This window comes from Rhinopithecus bieti, unplaced genomic scaffold (assembly GCF_001698545.2).
Source record: "Rhinopithecus bieti isolate Rb0 unplaced genomic scaffold, ASM169854v2 scaffold_57691, whole genome shotgun sequence".
Lineage (NCBI taxonomy): Eukaryota > Metazoa > Chordata > Mammalia > Primates > Cercopithecidae > Rhinopithecus > Rhinopithecus bieti.
This window is the reverse complement of record NW_016824383.1, coordinates 3491515-3510695: the sequence shown is the minus strand read 5'-3', so window position 1 is coordinate 3510695 and position 19181 is coordinate 3491515. Positions and strand designations below refer to the sequence as shown.

General features: G+C 47.4%; 1 protein-coding gene and 1 pseudogene across 1 annotated transcript in view; one reads left to right on the top strand and one right to left on the bottom strand.

The window, feature by feature from the left end:
* GNG4 (G protein subunit gamma 4) overlaps window positions 1-19181 on the bottom strand; it is a 102309-nt gene that overhangs the window by 49691 nt on the left and 33437 nt on the right. The window lies entirely within an intron of this gene.
* Window positions 16962-18665, top strand: LOC108522197 (zinc transporter ZIP14 pseudogene; annotated as a pseudogene).

Genomic DNA, 19181 nt, shown 5'->3' with positions numbered 1-19181 from the left:
CCATGCTTTGGTGTCCCATCAGATGTCGTGTCACCCGGATCTCAGGCTCTCACTCAACAGGACTGGCTGGGGGAGGCTGGGTGCTGCTACTCACAGCCTGGTGGGAGGCATCAGCTTCAGTATCCCTGGGAGCTCATTAGCAATGCAGAATCTCAGGTTCTACCCAAACCTATGAAGTCAAATCTGCGGGGTTTGTTGTTGTTGTTGTTGTTGTTGTTTTTGAGACAGAGTCTCCCTCTGTTGCCCAGGCGGGAGTGCAGTGACGTCATCTTGGTTCACTGCAAGCGCCGTCTCCCAAGTTCAAGTGATTCTCCTGCCTCAGCCTCCCAAGTAGCTGGGATTACAGGTGCGAGCCAACATGCTCGGCTAATGTTTGTATTTTTAGTAGAGATGGGGTTTCACCATGTTGGCCAGGCTAATAACAAACTCCTGACCTCAAGTGATCCACCGGCCTTGGCCTCCCAAAGCGCTGGGATTACATGTGTGAGGCATTGCACCCAGCTGAATCTGCATTTTAACCCAGGTGATTCAGGTTTACGTTCGAGTTTGAGAAGTTCTGAGCTAGACCAGCAGGGCCCAGTCCTGCCTTATGCAGTGTCCGAGATGAAGAGCCCGGCTGAAGACACAGGAGTCAGTCGTAACAGTGGTGGACAGCAGAGTTGCTGTTCTCCTGACCCTTAGTGTTATTCACAGCCCCATCAGCTTTTTAGATGCCTCTTTTAGATGACTTACTAACTCTAGAAGCTCTTTGAGAGGCCACACATCAGAAAAGACACTATCAATTTATCCTTGTCCTTCTGGCATTTGCATAGCATCTTCCATGCAATGCTTGAAACGTATTTCAGATGTCAACCCACCAGCCTACCCCAGGAGGTGGTTTTAGACACCTTCTCTGTATCATTGCTAGTTCTCAGAATAACGCAGGTTGTTGGAGTTGATGGGAATTCAGCTCTTGACTGGATTCCTTTATCTGGTTGCGGGAGAAAGCTGTTTTTTTGCTTTTTTTTTTTTTTTTTTGAGACAGGCAGAGTCTCTCTCTGTCGCCCAGGCTGGAGTGCAGTGGCACGATCTTGGCACACCACAACCTGTACCTCCTGGGTTCAAGAAATTGTCCTGCCTCAGCCACTCAAGTAGCTGAGATTACAGGCGTGTGCCACCATACCTAGCTAATTTTTATATTTTTAGTAGATATGGAGTTTCAACATGTTGGTTCGGCTGGTCTTGAACCTCTGACCTCAAGTGATCTGCCCACCTTGGCCTCCCAAAGTGTTGGGATTACAGGCGTGAGCCATGGCGCCTGGCTTTTATGTGTGTGTGTGTGTGTGTGTGTGTGTGTGTGTAAGAAAGAGAGAGGGTCTTGCTCTGTCACTCAGGCCGGAGAGCAGTGGTACAATCATAGCTCACTGCAGCCTTAATCTCCTGGGCTCAAGTGATCCTCCAACCTCAGCGTCTGGAGTAGTTAGGACTACACTCAGCTAAGTTTTAAACTTTTTGTAGAGACAGGATCTCACTGTATTGCCCAGGCTGGTTTTGAACTCTTGGTTCAAACGATCCTCCCACCTTGGCATCCCAAAGCACTGGGATTACAGGCATGAGCCACCACTCCTGGCTGAAAGCTGCTTTTTAATAGCACGAAATTTTACCATGATGTTTTCAAAAGCTTTTCTTCCCTCTCAAAAGAAGAAAACATATTCATCTTTGAATAAATTGCTGTGTTTCATTGTGAGGTGGTGGGAAGACCAACTGGCTGGCCATGAGCTAACTGGGAGCTCCTCAAGGGCAGAGGCCTTGTTTTTTTGACTTCTGTGCCCCCATTGCCAAGACAGGGCAGGCATGCCGTAGCCAGTCCATACAAACGTGACTCTTGTATGCGTGAAAGAATAAACTGAGGCTTCAACTGTGACTTTAATTCCCCATGGCTGCTGCTGTTTCAGTTCTTAAATGGAGCTAAATTAGTTCTGGGTTGTGATGGGTAATGACCCAGAGTCACACAGATGTACTGATGGCTCCAACAACTTCCTTATTTTGAGAAATAGTGATGATACAGGGAAGGTGTGTAAAACCCCTTCTTAGGGTATGGGATAGGTTGGTGGTCTGACGTCTGAAATCCATTCCAAGCAATGGATGAAAGATGGAGCTATAGAATTAATTAAATCATCTAGAAGAGGAGCCCCCTAGTGGTGCTCGGCTTTGAGGCACAGGCGTGAGGTCTCTGCTCTCACAGAGCTTACTGTCTGGTGAGGGGTGCCATGGACTACTGGAATCACCATGCTGATTGATGAAAATTCTTATGAGGGAGGCGCCCGGCTCTCAGTGTATAACCAAAGAACTTGACCTTGACCGTAGCATCTACGTTGCTTTCTATGATAGATTCTGAAGCTGTAAGATGGAATGAGACTTGCCTGCCCTCAAAGAGCTCAGGTGCTGAGGGGGAGATGTATAAATAAGCAATAATCATATTGTCATGGGTGTATGTGGGCTGGCTGTCCACAGAATCCGTGCTCCCCTTCCTCTCACAGGAATGTCATGGTGGCAGGGCAGGTGGCCCCTGGCTAGAGTTTCCCCAGGGTCCCTTGCAGCTATGTGTGGCTTTGTGACTCATGTCTTGCCAGCGGAGATGCCGATGATGAATGAGTGGAAATGATGGGTGCCACTTCCAGGCCTGGGCTTTCACATCCTATTTGGGGACTTCTGAGCTCTTTCCTATCACACATGGATGTGTCTGCAGCTTAACTTCAACAAGGGCAGGCAAGGACAGTGGCCTGAGTGGTGCCTCCAGGTGTGGTCCCTGGACCAGAGGCATCAATGTCTCCTGGGAGCGTGTCAGAAATGCAAATGCTTGGGCCCACTCAGACCTACTGAATAGAAGCTCTGGGGCTGGGCGCGGTGGCTCATGCCTGTAATCCTAACACTTTGGGAGGCCGAGGTAGGTGGATCACCCGAGGTCAGGAGTTTGAGACCAGCCTGGCCAACATGGTAAAACCCCTTCTCTACTAAAAATACAAAAATTAGCCGGGCGTGGTAGCAGGTGCCTGTAATCCCAGCTACTTGGGAGGCAGAGGCAGGAGAATCGCTTGAACCTGGGAGGCGGAGGTTGCAGTGAGCTGAGATCGTGCCATTGCACTCCAGCCTAGGCAGCAGAGTGAGACTCTGTCTCAACAACAACAAAAAAGAAGCTCTGGGCATGGGAAGGGGCTTAACAAGGCCTCCAGGTGGTTCTGATGCTCAAGAGAATCTGAGAAGCACAGTCCTGGGAGATGAGAGAGAAACAAAATGGAAGGAGCCCGTGTCCCCAAATCCCCCGTGGAGCTGAGCGGCCCCATTAGCCTGGCTTCTTACTTCTGGGGTTATATGAGAAAGTGAAATACGTTTCCACACTCTTTAAGTCACTATGCTTCTGGGTTTCTTTGTCACAGCAGCTTTGCATCTCACTAACCGATACAGTATTTCAGCAAAGGTTAGTATACTGGACGACCGCCTTGAAAATGCTTTTAAACCTGAGACAGAAGTACTCATTTAAGAGCTTCTATTTGGGAAACTCAATACAACGAGGCACTCAGGTCTAACAAGGATTCCACCTAGTGAAACTGTGTTTATTTCTAGGGTCTAACATTTTACCCTAAAATTCTGTTAGATGCTAGGCCCACAAGATAGCATTACTTTTGCTCCAATGTTCAGGCTGGGTTCTCCTGGCATTCAGTGTGAGCACTGATAAGATTCCACGCTTTCAGCTGTAAGATAAATTGGCTTTGAATTGTCATAAGAATTTCACTAACTGAGTTGACATCTTGGCGTTCCTCCAAGAATGGAGGTCACGTTCGCTTCCACACTGGGATCCAAAAGGGAGGGGAGGGCCGGGCGCGGTGGCTCACGACTGTAATCCCAGCACTTTGGGAGGCGGGTGAATCGTTTGAGGTCAGGAGTTCCAGATCAGCCCGGCCAACATAGTGAAACCTTGTCTCTACTAAAAATACAACAATTGGCCAGGTGTGGTAGCAGGTGCCTGTAGTCCCAGCTACTCAGGAGACTGAGGCAGGAGAATTGCTTGAGTCCAGGAGATGGAGGTTGTAGTGAGCTGAGATCGCTCCACTTGCACTCCAGCCTGGGCAACAGAGCGAGACTCTGTCTTAATAATAATAATAATGATAGGCAGGGGAAGTCCTAATTCACCTAGACGTGATAATCGCTGCGTCAGCAAAGGGCACAGCCTTTCTATCTGTACACATGGATGTGTAAGGTGGCATTTTAGCACCACATGACCAATTCTGCTGTTTCTCAGTCATCCTAGGCTGAATGTCCTGAGCCCTGAAGGGAGTGCCCTCCCACCCAGACACCCAGGGCTCTATGTCTGCAGTAGGAACATGGTCCCCCTCGCAGGGGGATGACTCTTCCCTACTCCGACTTCAACCATTTTGCAAATTAAATACTGTGATAGGCAAGCTTGATGCATTTTACAGTATGGGTCTCAATTACTCAATTTACATCTTGAGTGCCTGATAGCATCCGGCTGATCTAATAACACCTAATCACACAGATGCTAAACATGTCCAGGGATTCGAAGCTTTGGGCATGGCATGGGTTGTAATGGACTTGAGAGACAACCACAGTTTCTTAGGAAGAGCACGTGGAATCTGAACGACGCTGGGGCCTGCTGGACACCCATCACCTTATCTGGTTCTTATTAAGGTCAAGAAAATTAGAGAAGGTTGGCAGACCGTAGTTATATTTGAGGGACATTTGACAAATTAGTGCAGAATAAATAACAGAAAGAGAAACTAGATCCACCTTCCGTGGGACCGTTCATGCCATTCACTCCCTCACCTAGCCGGCCCCCCAGACACTCCCAGACACTCCCTGACCGTTGCTTCGGCCTTGCAGGTAGAAACCAAAAATCTTAATCAACAGAAGATGTTAGAAGTCTGCTCATGGCCTGAGGCTCTTAATCAGCCCTCACTGACTGTGATGTTAATTCTTTCTGACTTTGGGGCTATTCAGGTTACTCAAACTGGACCACGGTGTTGACTGGCATGTACGGAGGAACAGAAATCCATGTCCCATATGTTTGTATAGTCTATAAACCTTACAGTCTAGAATGAATTCATTTTCATTTGAGTCTTATCGCAGCTCTACCCAAGTGGGCCATTCACTGCAAGGGGGCCGAAAAGGCAGTTGAGAGATGGCATGGCTGGGCTATGTCTCAGCTTCCTAGAGCTGCAGGAACAAATTACCATAAACCGTGTGGTTCTAAGCAACAAAAATGTATTCTCTCACAGCTCTGGAGGCTGGAAGTCCAAAATCGAGGTGTTGGCAGGGTCATGCTCCCTCTGAAGGCTCTAGGGGAAAATCCTTCTTCCTCATCTTTTCCTATCAACTGGTGACCTCTGATAGCACTTGGCATTTATTCCTTGATTTGTTGACATCATTCCAATCTCTGCCCCCATCTTCACATAACCCACTTCTCTGTGTCTCACTGTGTCATCTTTGCTTTTTTTTTTTTTTTTTTTCTTTTTTGAGACAGAGTCTCGCTCTGTCGCCCACGCTGGAGTGCAGTGGCGCGATCTCGGCTCACTGCAAGCTCCGCCTCCTGGGTTCACGCCATTCTCCTGCCTCAGCCTCCCAAGTAGCTGGGACCACAGGCGCCCGTCACCACGCCTGGCTAATTTTTTGTATTTTTTAGTAGAGACGGGGTTTCACTGTGTTAACTAGGATGGTCTCGATCTCCTGACTTCGTGATCTGTCCACCTTGGCCTCCCAAAGTGCTGGGATTCCAGGCATGAGCCACTGCGCCCAGCCCCATCTTCTTCTTATAAAGATACCAGCCATTGGTCTTAGGCCCCACTCTAATCTAATCCAGTATGACCTCAACTTAATCATATCTGCAAAGACCCACTTTCCAAATAAAGTCATATTCCAAAGTTCTGGGTATATATGAATTCTGGGGGGCAAACTCTGAACTCAGTAGAGTCAGAAACCCAGAAACGTGGCTACAAGTCTGTGCTCACTGCTACAAAGAATCAGATTTTGTTGTTGTTGTTCTTTGTAATACCTACAAGAAATGCCTCTCTGAGAATTGTATGGTGTTTCATGGCTGTGGGAGAGGAATATATCTTTTTTTTTTTTTTTTTTGAGACGGGGTCTGGCTCTGTCGCCCAGGCTGGAGTGCAGTGGCCGGATCTCAGCTCACTGCAAGCTCCGCCTCCCGGGTTTACACCATTCTCCTGCCTCAGCCTCCCGAGTAGCTGGGACTACAGGCGCCCGCCACCTCGCCCGGCTAGTTTTTTGTATTTTTTAGTAGAGACGGGGTTTCACCGTGTTAGCCAGGATGGTCTCGATCTTCTGACCTCGTGATCCGCCCGTCTCGGCCTCCCAAAGTGCTGGGATTACAGGCTTGAGCCACCGTGCCTGGCCGGGAGAGGAATATATCTTACAGTGATGGGTGCATGAACTGAGAAGCAGAATTTATAACCTATACTCACCTCAATTTTTTTATTCATAAAATGAGAAAATTGATATCCAGTCAGCTAAGTCATTTGTCCAGAGCTATTAAATAGCTAATAAGTATGAAAATAAGATGAGAACCCCATATCATTCATTCATTCATTCAACACATGCTATGTCAGGCATCACACTGAAGAAATGAGGAAGTGGGTGGAGGTGGAATATGATTCCTGCTTTTTATTTATTTGTTTGTTTTTGAGATGGAGTCTCGCTATATCACCCAGGCTGGAGTACAGTGTCATGATCCCAGTTCACCATAACCTCTGCCTCCCAGGTTCAAGCGATTCTCCTGCCTCAGCCTCCGCAGTAGCTGGGATTACAGGCATGTGCCACCACACCCGGCTAATATTTGTATTTTTAGTCGAGATGGTGTTTCACTATGTTGGCCAGGCTGATCTCAAACTCCTGACCTCATGATCCACCTTCCTTAGCCTCCCAAAGTGCTCAGATTACAGGCGTGAGCGTCTGAGCCCGGCCCGTGATTTCTGCCTTCTATTTATTTGTAGACAAAACTAACAGCAGCAAACTCAACGATCAAATCAAGGTGCCACCACAGACGTCGGTAAAGGGTAGAGGAGCCAAGAAGGAGAAGATGATCAATTCTTTTTGGGGCGGGAGGTAAGGATAAGGTTAGGAAGGGCTTTATACTTAATTTGAGCCTGGAAAGATGAATGGGACCCACCAGGCACTGTGAGCAGAGAGGGCGAGTTCCAGGCAGAACTCCCACGCAGGTGTGGTGGGGCAGAATAGGCAAAGACGGAGCAACTGAAAACCAGGCTGGCACTTTCTGGAAAGCCTGGGTGGTCCCTTACTGGAGCCCAGGAGGGCAGGGAGCAGACCAGGAAGGGCCTTGAGTGCTACGAGAGTGTGGGGCTAGTATCATGTAGGCAGGTGTCATCAAATGAAGGGTTATTTAACAGAGAAGTAAAACGATTGCTGTTACATTTTATTTTTTTGATTGAGTGTTAGGGGTGGGGGGCGGTCTCACTATGTTGCCCGGGCTGGTCTTGAACTCCTGGGCTTAAGCAATCCTCTGGCCTCAGCCTTCCAAGTAGCTGGGATTGTAGGTTCGACACCACGCTCTGCTGTTACATTCTAGAAAGATCACTTCAACCTAGTGTGGAGAATGTATCAGAGGTGAACAAAATAAGCAGACCGAGGTGGGAGGATCATGAAGTTAGGAGTTTGAGACCAGCCTGGCCTGAATGTAGTGAAACCACGTCTCTACTAAAAAATACAAAAAGTTAGTCAGGTGTGGTGGCATGTGCCTGTAACCCCAGCTACTCCAGAGGCTGAGCAGGAGGAATCGCTTGAACATGGGAGGCAGAAGTTGCAGTGAGCTGAGATCGTGCCACTGAACTTCAGCCTGGGTGACAGAGTGAGACTCCATCTGAAAATAAATAAATAAATAAATAAATAAATAAATAAATAAATAAAAAAAATCAAGCAGACCAATGAGGAAACCACGGGAGTCTAGATACTGACGCTCTGGTAGGGAGACGGGGTGGAGAGCCAGGTGGTGAGGAGGGTGGAAGAGCAGGGGATGTGGTTACGATCTGGATGCTGGGGAGGTGGGAAAGGAAGGCACGTCTGGGCTGACCACCAGGGAGATGGTGCTGTGAAAAAGCAAGTGGAATGGGGTGTGCCATGAGTTCACATGGGGCCAGGCTGAACTTAGGAGGCCTTTAGGAAACTGAGAAGCACATGGCCAGCAGACGGGAGGACTGATAGAGATGGAGTTCACAGGGAGTTTGGGCTGAAGACAGAGCTGAGCAACTCATGACTTGCAGGGGTAGTGGAAGTCTGGGCTGTGGGAGGCTCACGGGCAAGGGGGAGCATGGGTCAGAAGGCTGGGCTGCGTGCAGACCCTTGGCCCAAAGCAGCATGTGGGGGCGCGGCGGGCAGAGGAAGGAAGCCCCTGTTCATCCTTCCTTCCTTCCCTCCCTCCTTCCTTCCTTTCTTTTCTTTCTTTCCTTTTTTTTTTTTTTTTTTTTTGAGACGGAGTCTCACTCCATCACCCAGGCTGGAGTGCAGTGGCATGATCTCGGCTCACTGCAACCTCTGCCTTCCAGGTTGAAGTAATTCTCCTGCCTCAGCCTCCCGAGTAGCTGGAATTACAGGCGCCCACCACACCCAGCTAATTTTTTTTTTTTTTTTTTGTATTTTTAGTAGAAATGGGATTTTACCATGTTGGCCAGGCTGGTCTTGAACTCCTGACCTCAAATTATCTGTCCTCCTCGGCCTCCCACAGTGCTGGGATGACAGGCGTGAGTCACCGTGCCTGGCCCTGAAGGTTTCTTTCTATATTCTTCAATCTGCACTTTTCAGATTTGTGGAGGTAAAAGATTTTAGTGCCAATAAAACTGATAAATTATTCTTTCTAGACCAAATAGTGAAATGGTGCTAAATGGAGAAGTGACAGATGAGCTATGGTGTCACCATCGACATCAGATTACGCAGCACGGATGGACAGTGTGGTGTTCAATGAGGTTGTTGGCCATCGCTGCTGGGTGCAACATGGGGCCTACCCTCGGGAGGCAGCCGTCTACAGCGGAAACCATGCAGACAAGTGCTTCTGTGAATTATCTGAAGCAAATGCATTGTACTTCACAGACTCTGTAGTAGAAAACCACCAGCACGAATTTAGTGGGTCACGCGCTTTGATCAGGGAGAATGAGTTCGCGGCAGTTCCTCCATTCACTCCTCCCAGCCTGACTCTCTTTCATGCCATCCCATCAGCATGGTTTTTCAGTCATCTTGCTAGGGTTAGGGTGCCGCCTCCAACTTCAGAGCAGAGCCACATGAGCAGCTGTCATGAGGCCAGCCTCCCTGCCTGGCTCCTGGAGGGTTTCTCCTGCCCAGCACAGGGCCCAGCCCCCTCCCCTCACTTTGGTCCATTCTGATGTGGGACTTCAAGGCTGTCCAAGAAAGATGAGGCGACTCCATCTTCTGGGACCAGCTACAGGAAATACTCTTTCTTTCTTTCTCTTTCTTTTTCTTCTTCTTTTTTTTTTTTTTGAGGCGGAGTCTCGCTCTGTCACCCAGGCTGGAGTGCAGTGGTACGATCTCAGCTCACTGCAACCTCTGCCTCCTGGGTTCAAGCAATTCTCTTGCCTCAGCCTCCTGAGTTGCTGGGACTACAGGCACCCACCACCATGCCCAGCTAATTTTTGTATTTTTAGTAGAGACAGGGTTTGACCATGTCAGGATGGTCTCGAACTCCTGACCTCGTGATCTGCCCACCTTGGCCTCCCAAAGTGCTGGGATTACAGGTGCGAGCCACCGCGCCTGGCTAGGAAATGCTGTTTCTAAAGGCTGCTGCCAGTTGCTGCCAACTATGTTTTATCACTTCCCATTTCCTTTTTAAAAAAATACCAAATTCACATCAAAATGCTTGAATTAAAAAAGTATTGAGGTTAAATTCACTTACAATAAAATTAATCATTTTTCAATGAACAACTCAGTGACATTTAGTACATTCACAATGTTTTGCAACCACCACCACTATTTAGTTCCAAAGCACTTCCACACCTTCAGAATAAAACCTCATTCCATTAAGCAGTTCTCTCCACTTTCCATTCCTCCCAGATCCTAGCAACCAACAGTCTGCTTTCTGTCTCTACAGATTTACCTATTCTGGACATTTCACACAAATAAAATCACAAAATATGCAGTCTTTTGTGACTAGATTCTTCCTTTGTTTTCTTTTTCACTTTTTTTTTTTTTTTTTTTTTAATAGAGTCTCACTCTGTTACCCAGGCTGGAGTGCAGTCGTGCCATCTCAGCTCACTGCAACCTCCGCCTCCCAGGTTCAAGTGATTCTCCTGCCTCAACCTCCAGAGTAGCTGCGATTACAGGCACCTGCCACCCCGCCCAGCTAATTTTGGTATTTTTAGTAGAGATGGGGTTTTGCCATGTTGACCAGGCTGATCTTGAACTCCTGACCTCAGATGATCCAATCGCCTGGGCCTCTGAAAGTGCTGGGATTACAGGTGTGAGTCACTGTGTCTGGCCTCTCAATTTTTTGTTGTTGTTCTTGTTAAATAGAGACAGGGATCTCACATTGCTGTCTAGGCTTGTCTCAAACACCTGGCTCCAAGCAATCTTCTTACCTTGGCCTCCCAAAGTGCTGGGATTATAGGCATGAGCCACCGTGCCTGGCCAGCTTTTTTCACTCAGCGTAATGTATTCAGAATTCATGCATGTTGTAGCACGTATCAGTATTTCATTCCTTTTATGGCTGAAGAGTATTCCATGATGCAGGTGCACCACATTTAGTTTATCCGCCCATCTGCTGATAGACACTTGGGCTGTTTCCATCTTTTGGCTATTGTGAATAATGCCACCACGCACATGTATTTGGGTACCTGTTTGGAACCATTTTACATTCTCATCAGCAATAGCTCCAATTTCTTCACATCCTTGCCAACATTTGTTATTTTTCACTTTTTGGGTTATAGCCATCCTTGTGGGTGTGAAGCGGTACCCTCTTTTGGTTGTGATTTGCATTTGCCAAATGACTAATGATGTGGAGCATCTTTTCATATGCTTGTTGGCATCATTTACTTTAAAAAAAGAATCTTAACATTAAATTGTTTTGAATTTTGTAACAATTCAAGTTTTCAGGAAGGTTGCAAGTACAGCATAAAGAAAAGTTTCCTGGCCAGGTGCAGTGGCTCACACCTGTAATCCCAGCACTCTGAGAGGCCAACGCAGGCAGATCACTTGAGCTCAGGAGTTCGAGACTAGCCTGGACAACATGGTGAAACCCCATCTCTAGAAAAAAATTAGCCGGGCGTGGTGGCACACACTTGTAGTCCTGGCTACTCGGGAGGCTGAGGCATGAGAATTGCTTGAACCAGGAGGCGGAGGCGGAGGCGACAGTGAGCCGAGATCACGCCATTGCACTCCAGCCTGAATGACAGAGCGAGACCCTGTCTCAAAAAAGGAAAAAAAAATGTTTCTTGAACCACTTGAATGGGAGATATCAACCTAACTCCCTGTCAGCCCTGAATGTTTTTTATTTCCTACACAGAAAGACATTCTCTTACGTAACCATGATACAGCCATCAAAGTCAGGAAACTATCATTGATACGTTACCATCATGTAACCCTCTAACCCTATTCAGGTTTCATCAAATGTACCAGGAATGCCCTTCATAGCAGTAGAATTCAGCTAAGAATCACATGCCACATGTAGTTCTTATGTCTCTTTAGCTCCCTCCAGCCCTTCCTTGACTTTGATGACCCACAGCACCTTCCAAGATGGCGGCCGTTATTTTGTAGAACACCCCTCAATTTGGGCTTCTTTTCTATCTCCTCATTAGATGCAGGTATTATCCTTTGGCAGGAATATCACAGAAGACAAACTGCATTCTTCTCATTGCATCCTATCCAGTAGCCCAAGATGTCACCTTGTCCCATTAATGATGTTCATTGTCATCATGTGATTAAGGTGGTGTCTACCAAGTTTCTTCGCTGTAGAGTTACTTTTTATTTTTGTAGTGAATAAGAATTTGTGGAAAGATACCTTGAAACTGTCTAAACTTGTTCCTTACCAAACTTTCAATATATCCAATTATTGGCTGCTATTAGGAGGCACTCAGGGTTTTCTGTTTTATTCAGTAGGCTACAATTCATTACTGTCAGTATTTATTTTGGTGCATAAATTGTCCTGGATTTGGCCAGTGGGAGCCCCTTCAAGCTGGTTCCTGTGTCTTTCTCGAATGTCTTGATCATCTTTGACTAATTTCTGGCTTTCCTACTGTTGCCAATTCAAGGTGCTAGAATAAGCCTCCTGTTTCAAATTCCTATCAAACTGCTGGTTTCCTCTTTCTCTCACCCTGGCCATGTGTCTCTGTCAAGATAAAAAAGCACTGCAAGAGGCCAGGCGCGGTGGCTCACGCCTGTAATCCCAACACTTTGGGAGGCTGAGGAGGGCAGATCACCTGAGGTCAGGAGTTTAAGACTAGCCTGGTTAACATGGTGAAACCCCATCTCTACTAAAAAAAAAATACAAAAATTAGCTAGGTGTGGTGGCCCATGCCTGTAGTCCCAGCTACTCGGGAGGCTGAGGCAGGAGAATCACTTGAACCTGGAAGGTGTAGTTTGCAGTGAGCTGAAATAGCGCCACTACACTCCAGCCTTGGCGGCAGAGTGAGAATTTGTCTCAAAAAAAAAAAAAAAAAAAAGAAGCACTGCAAGAAAGATAAAATGCAGTTACCCACAGGGCAGAGATTATCTCTCTCTCTCTTTTTTTTAAAACAGGGTTTCACTGTGTCACCCAGGCTAGAGTGAAGTGGCACCATCATGGCTCACTGCAGCCTCGATTTCCTGGGCTTAAGTGATCCTCCCACCTCAGTCTCCTGAGTAGCTGGGACTACAGGTGTGTGCCACCATGCTGGACTAATTTTTATCATTTTTCATTTTTTTGTAGGACAGGGTCTTGCTATGTTGCCCTGGGTGGTCTGGAACTCCTGGGCTCAGACTTGGCCTCCCACTTGGGCCTCCAATGTGCTGGGATTATAGGTGTGAGCCATTGCGTCCTCCCTGGACAGAGATTCTTGAATATGTAGTGCCCAGCACCACATGGCCTACCACTTGGCCTACCAATGTGCTGGGATTATAGGTGTGAGCCATTGCGTCCTCCCTGGACAGAGATTCTTGAATATGTAGTGCCCAGCACCAGCAGGAAGTCAGTGAGTAGATTTGTTCATTGGTTGGATGTATATCTGTGACTTAGGGTCCATAAAGATCTTTTGAAGAACTGGGCACTAATCCCAACTTCGCATTAGACAATGTTGCCAAGCAGGTGGGTTGTTTTTTAGCATATTTGAGAAGGGGGAAGAGCCCACTAACTTTCTGGGCAAATGTGGGCAAATTACCAACCATTCTGGGTCTCAGTTTCAACTGAGGTTGCCTGAGCATTGCCAGTATATATGAAGAGGTGATAACAAGATGAAGTATTGGCCAGGTGTGGTGGCTCTTGCCTGTAATCCCAGCACTTTGGGAGGTTGAGGTGGGAGGATTGCTTGAGTCCAGGAGTTTAAGAGCAGCCTAGGCAACATAGTATGACCTCGTCTCTATACAAAATAAATAAAATTAGTCAGGTATGGTGGCGCACGCCTGTAGTCCCAGATACTCAGGAAGCTGAGGCATGAGAATCACTTGAGCCTGGGAGGTTGAGGTTACAATGAGCTGAGATTGTGCCACTGGACTCCAGCCTGGGCGACAGAGTGAGACTTTGTCTCAAAAAAAAAAAAAAAAAAAAAAAAGGGGGGAGAGGGAAAAAAAAAAAAAATGAAGTATTTACAAATATAAGGGTTGGCGCCTCATTGGTTATTAGATGGAAGACAGCCCCTCTTTAGCCCAGGACGATGTCGAAGATTGACTAGACATTCAGACTCACAAGACGATGACAGAATGTGCTCTGATCTCTTCAGAAGGACAGGGACAGAGGCCCCGGCTTGCCAGCAGAACAGCGCCAGGCTGCCTTGCGTGAGGAGTCCTGGAGAAGTTCTCACAGCAGAGTATGTAACATCCAGGAGTTATCTTAGCCCCATGTGATGGTCATAGTGCAAGCAGATGGGGCCTTCACAGGGAGGGGCAGGGTCCGCGTGGGAAGATGCTCACCACAGGGGCAGTATCTCTTGTAACAGTTCGCAGGGGATGTGCCTTTCACAAGCATCACTGCCTTGGTTCACCTGGACTGCTACAACAGAATACCATAAATTGGGTAGGTTTTTCTGAGACGGGGTCTCACTGTCACCCAGGCTGGAGTGCAGTGGCACAATTGTGACTGACTACAGCCTTGACTTCCCGGGCTGAAGTGATCCTCCTGCCCCAGCCTCCCAAGCATCTGGAACTACAGGTGCACGCCACTGCGCCTGGCTAAATTTTGTATTTTTAGTAAAGGTGGGGTTTCGCTGTGTTACCCAGCCTGGTCTTGAACCCCTGGGCTCAAGCGATTCACCCACCTTGGCCTCTCAAAGTGCTGGGATCACAGACATGAGCCATCATGCCTGTCCTGGGTAGCTTTTAAACCACAAAAATGTATTCTCACAGTTCCCTGAGCTTAGAAATTCAGGCTCAGGGTGCCAGCATGGTCAAGTGGTGATGACGGTCCATTTCTGGGTGGCAGACTGTTCACCTCTGTGTCCTCACATGGGGGAAGGGGCAAAAAAGCTCCTCAGGCTTCTTTTATAAGGGCACAAATCCCATTTGTGAGGGCGTTGCCCCCATGATCTAATCACCTCCTAAAGCCCCAGTGCTACTGCACTGGGGATTAGGTTTCAACACAGAATTTTTTTGGGGGCAGGTCACAAACATTCAGACCATAGCAGTCACCAAAATGCTGAGAAGTTCCAAGCATGGTGTCTACATCAGATATTTAAATTCCATTCCTAGCTACTCCCAGTCCATATGTAATTCACCAGTCAGGGGCCATTTTTACCGTAAGCAATGTTGCCTGGCAATGTAGTTGACATGTAGCATCTTAACTGGTTTACAAGGTGAGGCAGGCAGAATAATGGCTTTCCAAAGTTATCTGTGTCCCACTCCCCAGAACCTGTGAACATGTTATGTTACATGATAATGGGGGTTTTAGGTTGCAGATGCAATTAATTAAGGTTGCTAACTAGCTGGCCTTAAGACAGGCAGGTTATCATGGATTATCCTAGTGGACCCTATGCAATCACAAGGGGCCTTGTAAGTGAAAGAGGGAGGCAGGAGAGTCGGTGTCAGTCAGAGAGAGAGAGATGAAGATGCTACACTGCTGGCTTTGAAGGTGGAAGAGGGCCACGAGTGAAGGGAAGTGTCCAGCCTCTAGAAGCTGGAAAAGGCAAGAAGGATTTCCTCCTGGTGTTTCCTGAAGGAACACAGCTCTGCCAACATCTTGGTTTTAGCCCACTGAGATCCATTTTGGACTTCTGACCTCTAGAACTGTAATATAATAAACTGGTGTTAAGTCACTAAGTATGTGGTAATTTGTTACAGCAGCAATACATGGTAACAGAGCTAGGTGGTTGCCAAGGTTGGGTTCTCACGCAGTAGAAGAAAAAGGTTTGTGAACCTTTCAAGCAGTCCTGACATACAAGGCTGGCCTCTTGCTCCTTCTCCAGCCTCATGTCTGGCTCTCCCCATCTTTCATCCTGTTTCATGCACATAGAACTCCTGTAGTTCCCCAAACTCATGTGCCTCCTATTTCCTCACCTTTCTTTTGTAAGATAAACCCCCATGTTGTCACAATGTACCTTTTTACACACAACTGAGTCTAGTTTGTTAATATTTTTCGAGGATTTCTGTGTCTGTGTTCATGAGGAACATTGATCTGCAGTTTCCTTACAATGCTTTTGTTGGGTTTTTGTATTAGGATAATTCTGACTTCAAAAAATGAGTTGATATGTATCTCCTCATTTTCTAATTATCTGGGAAAGTTTGGATTAAATTTGTATCATTTCTTCCTTAAATGTTTGGTAAAATTCACCAATGAAGCCAGGTGGGACTAGGTGTTTTCTTTGCTAAAAGGTTTTTAACTACAAATTCCCTTTTGTTAGTAGATATAGGACTATTTAGATTCTCCATTTCTTCTTCTTCTTCTGTTTTTGTTTTGTTTTGTTTGAGACAGGGTCTCCCTCTGTCATCCAGGCAGGAGTGCAGTGGTGCAATCTTAACTTACTGCAACCGTCACCTCCTGGGTTCAAGTGATCCTCCCACCTCAGCCTCCTGAGTAGCTGGGACCACAGGTGCGAGTCACTATGCCTAAGTTTTGTATTTATTGTACAGACTGTGCTTCATCATATTACCCAAACTCCTGAGCTCAAGTGATCTGCCTGCCTCAGCCTTCCAAAGTGTTGGAATTACAGGTGTGAGCCACTGTGCCTGGCCTAGATTCTCCATTTCTTCTATGTGATCTTTGGTTGTTTGTGTTTTCCATAGAATTTATCCATTTCATCTCAGCTGTTGAATTTATGGGCATAACATTCTTTGTAATATTATCCTTTTTATGTATGTAGGGTGTGTAGTGATGTTCCCTCTTTCATTTCTGATATTAGTAATTTGTGTGTTTTTTTTTCTTGGATGGTCTGGCTAGAGATTTATTTTTATGAATCTTTTCACAAAAACAGCTTTTGGTTTCACTGACTTTTTTTTCTGTCCTCAATTTTACTGATTTCTGCTCTATTATTCTATCTTTATTATTTCCTTTCTCTGCTTCTTTTGAATCTCTCTCTCTCTCTCTTTAGTTTATTAAAGCAAAAACTGAGGTCAATGATTAGAGAGACCTTTCTTTTTTTCTAAAGTAAACATTTTTGCCTGACACAGGGATCGGAGTTTGGGCAAATGGGTGCCTGTGCGGACGTATGGACTGAGCTGCTTCTGCCGTAGTCAGCCACCCTGAGGCCCTGCAGGTGAGGCTGCATGGGGGTGGCTGCTGTCCCCTTGAGTGCCAGGCTTATTTGGTGACCATGAAGCTGCTGTACCCAGCCTTCCATAGCTGCCTCCTACTGGCCCTGCTCAGCTTATGCTCCTGAGGATCATGCTTCACCCACAGGGGTGCACGCTATCAGTGCTACCTCTTTCCTGTGGGATAAATGCAGCAGCTGAACCTGGATGTGGCAGTGGGCTGGGAGCAGACTCACCCTGCTCAACTACCTGGATGTTGGAGTGAGGCAGGATAAGGCCACTTGGCCCATGCACGGACAGAGGAACCTCTTGATGTGCTTTAGTTCTGGAGACCTCTTTGCTGCCCACAATTTCAGTGGCAGTCATGGATTGGGAGGAGTGAGCTCCAGGAGTTCTGCCGCCATTCTCCAGGAGCTAGATTCCCAGCCTGCACCTCTGTTAACCTGGAGAATGAGGAGAATGCATAGACTGAAGAGGGAAGGCTGAGCACAACTGAAGTGTGGGGATACGGTCTCCTCTGCGTGACCGTTATCATGGATTATCCTGGTGGAACCAATGTAATCACGAAAGGCCTTGTAAGTGAAAGGCGGAACAGGAGAGTCAGTGTCAGAGTCAGAGAGAGATTTGAGGATGCTACACTGCTGGCTTTGAAGGTGGAAGGGAGCCACAAGTGAAGGGGAGTGTGCAGCCTCTAGATGCTGGAACAGGCAAGAAAAAGGATTCTCTGTCACGCTGCTCAATGCTGGGATGGCCATCTAGTGCAGTTGAAGTGTGGGGATAGGATCTCCTCTGTGTGACTGTCATCTCCCTCTGCTCCCTCATGGACACCATCGTGGTGCCTTCAGGAAGGCCTTTTATAGAAGGAGGCTGCCGCTCCATGTCATAGCTCTGGCGATTGGAACCCTCTAGTCCAACGTCCTCTCCCACCTCATTCCTGGGGCTTTTGGTTTCAACCCTCTGGAAGATGATTATGTCTCCAAGTCTGCAGTGGTGTTTGGGGGCTTTTATTTTTATTTTTTGGAGATCTTGAAGACGTTTCTCAAACAGGAAAATGAACATCACATAGACACAGCCATTACGCCTCTGAGAGGCTTCCTTCCACGAAGCACCAGGAGGAGGGGGTGATGGAGAAGCGGCGGTATGGGGACCTGGACCACAGGACCCCTCAGCACTGCAACAGCGAACTGGATGGCAAGCGGTTCATGATGGATGGGAAGGTCGTGGTGGGCTCATTCTCTGTGCTGGCCCTGCAGGCTCCCCAGAGTGCCTGCTGGAGCTGAAAGGTTTCCACGACTTTATCAGCACTCTGGCCTGGGTGATCACCCTGAATAACAGCCTCCACAATGTCCTCAGCAGCCTGGCCATTGGCGCCTCCTTCACCGTGTCTGTGCTCCAACGCTTCGGCACCTGATGGCTATCTTCCCTGAGGAGTTCCCACGTGACTTTGTCATCCTGCTTAGCACTAGGAGGACCATCCAGCAAGCTATCTTCTTCAACCTCCTTCCACCTGCTGCTATGTGGGTCTGGCCTTTGGCATCCTGGCCAGCAGCCACTTCTCTGCCAAATGGATTTTCGTGCTGGTTGGAGGAATGTTCTTGAATATTGCTCTGGCTAATATGTTCCCTGAGATGAATGAGGTCTGCCAAGAGGATGGAATGAAGGGCAGCATCCCCATCCCCTTTGTCATTCAGAACCTGGGCCTCTTGGCCAGATTCACCATCATGCTGGTCTTCATGATGTATTCAGGACAGATCCAGATTGGGTAGGGCCCTGCTACGAGCCTGTGGGATGGGAAGTCGGGCCCTGGGCTGCCTGATCCCTGGTCTGAGGACTCGGTATCCACAAAGCACCATAAAAGAGGTTGTTCCATTAAAAACTTACACAGACCATATTCCTGCCTTCAGATGTCAGCGGTGTTTAAAATGCTCTATCCTAGGAAGAAGCCTCCCTGGCAACCAGTCTCCAGGTAGTACCTCTAACCCTCTCTTCACCCTCTTTTCTCTCTGTTACTCTGGAACCTGAATGCAGCTTACAAGACAAACCTAACTTTTTCTCTGATTAACCTGGCTTCTTTCCCTTGGAACCAGTGCTGAAAGATTTTTGCGTTTTGTTTGTTTGTTTGTTTTGTTTTTGAGATGGAGATTTGCTCTGTCACCCAGGCTGGAGTGCAGTGGCACAATCTCAACTCACTGAAACCTCCACCTTCCAGGTTCAAGCGATTCTCCTGCCTCAGCCTTCCCAGTAGCTGGGATTGCAGGCACCCACCACCACGCCTGGCTAAT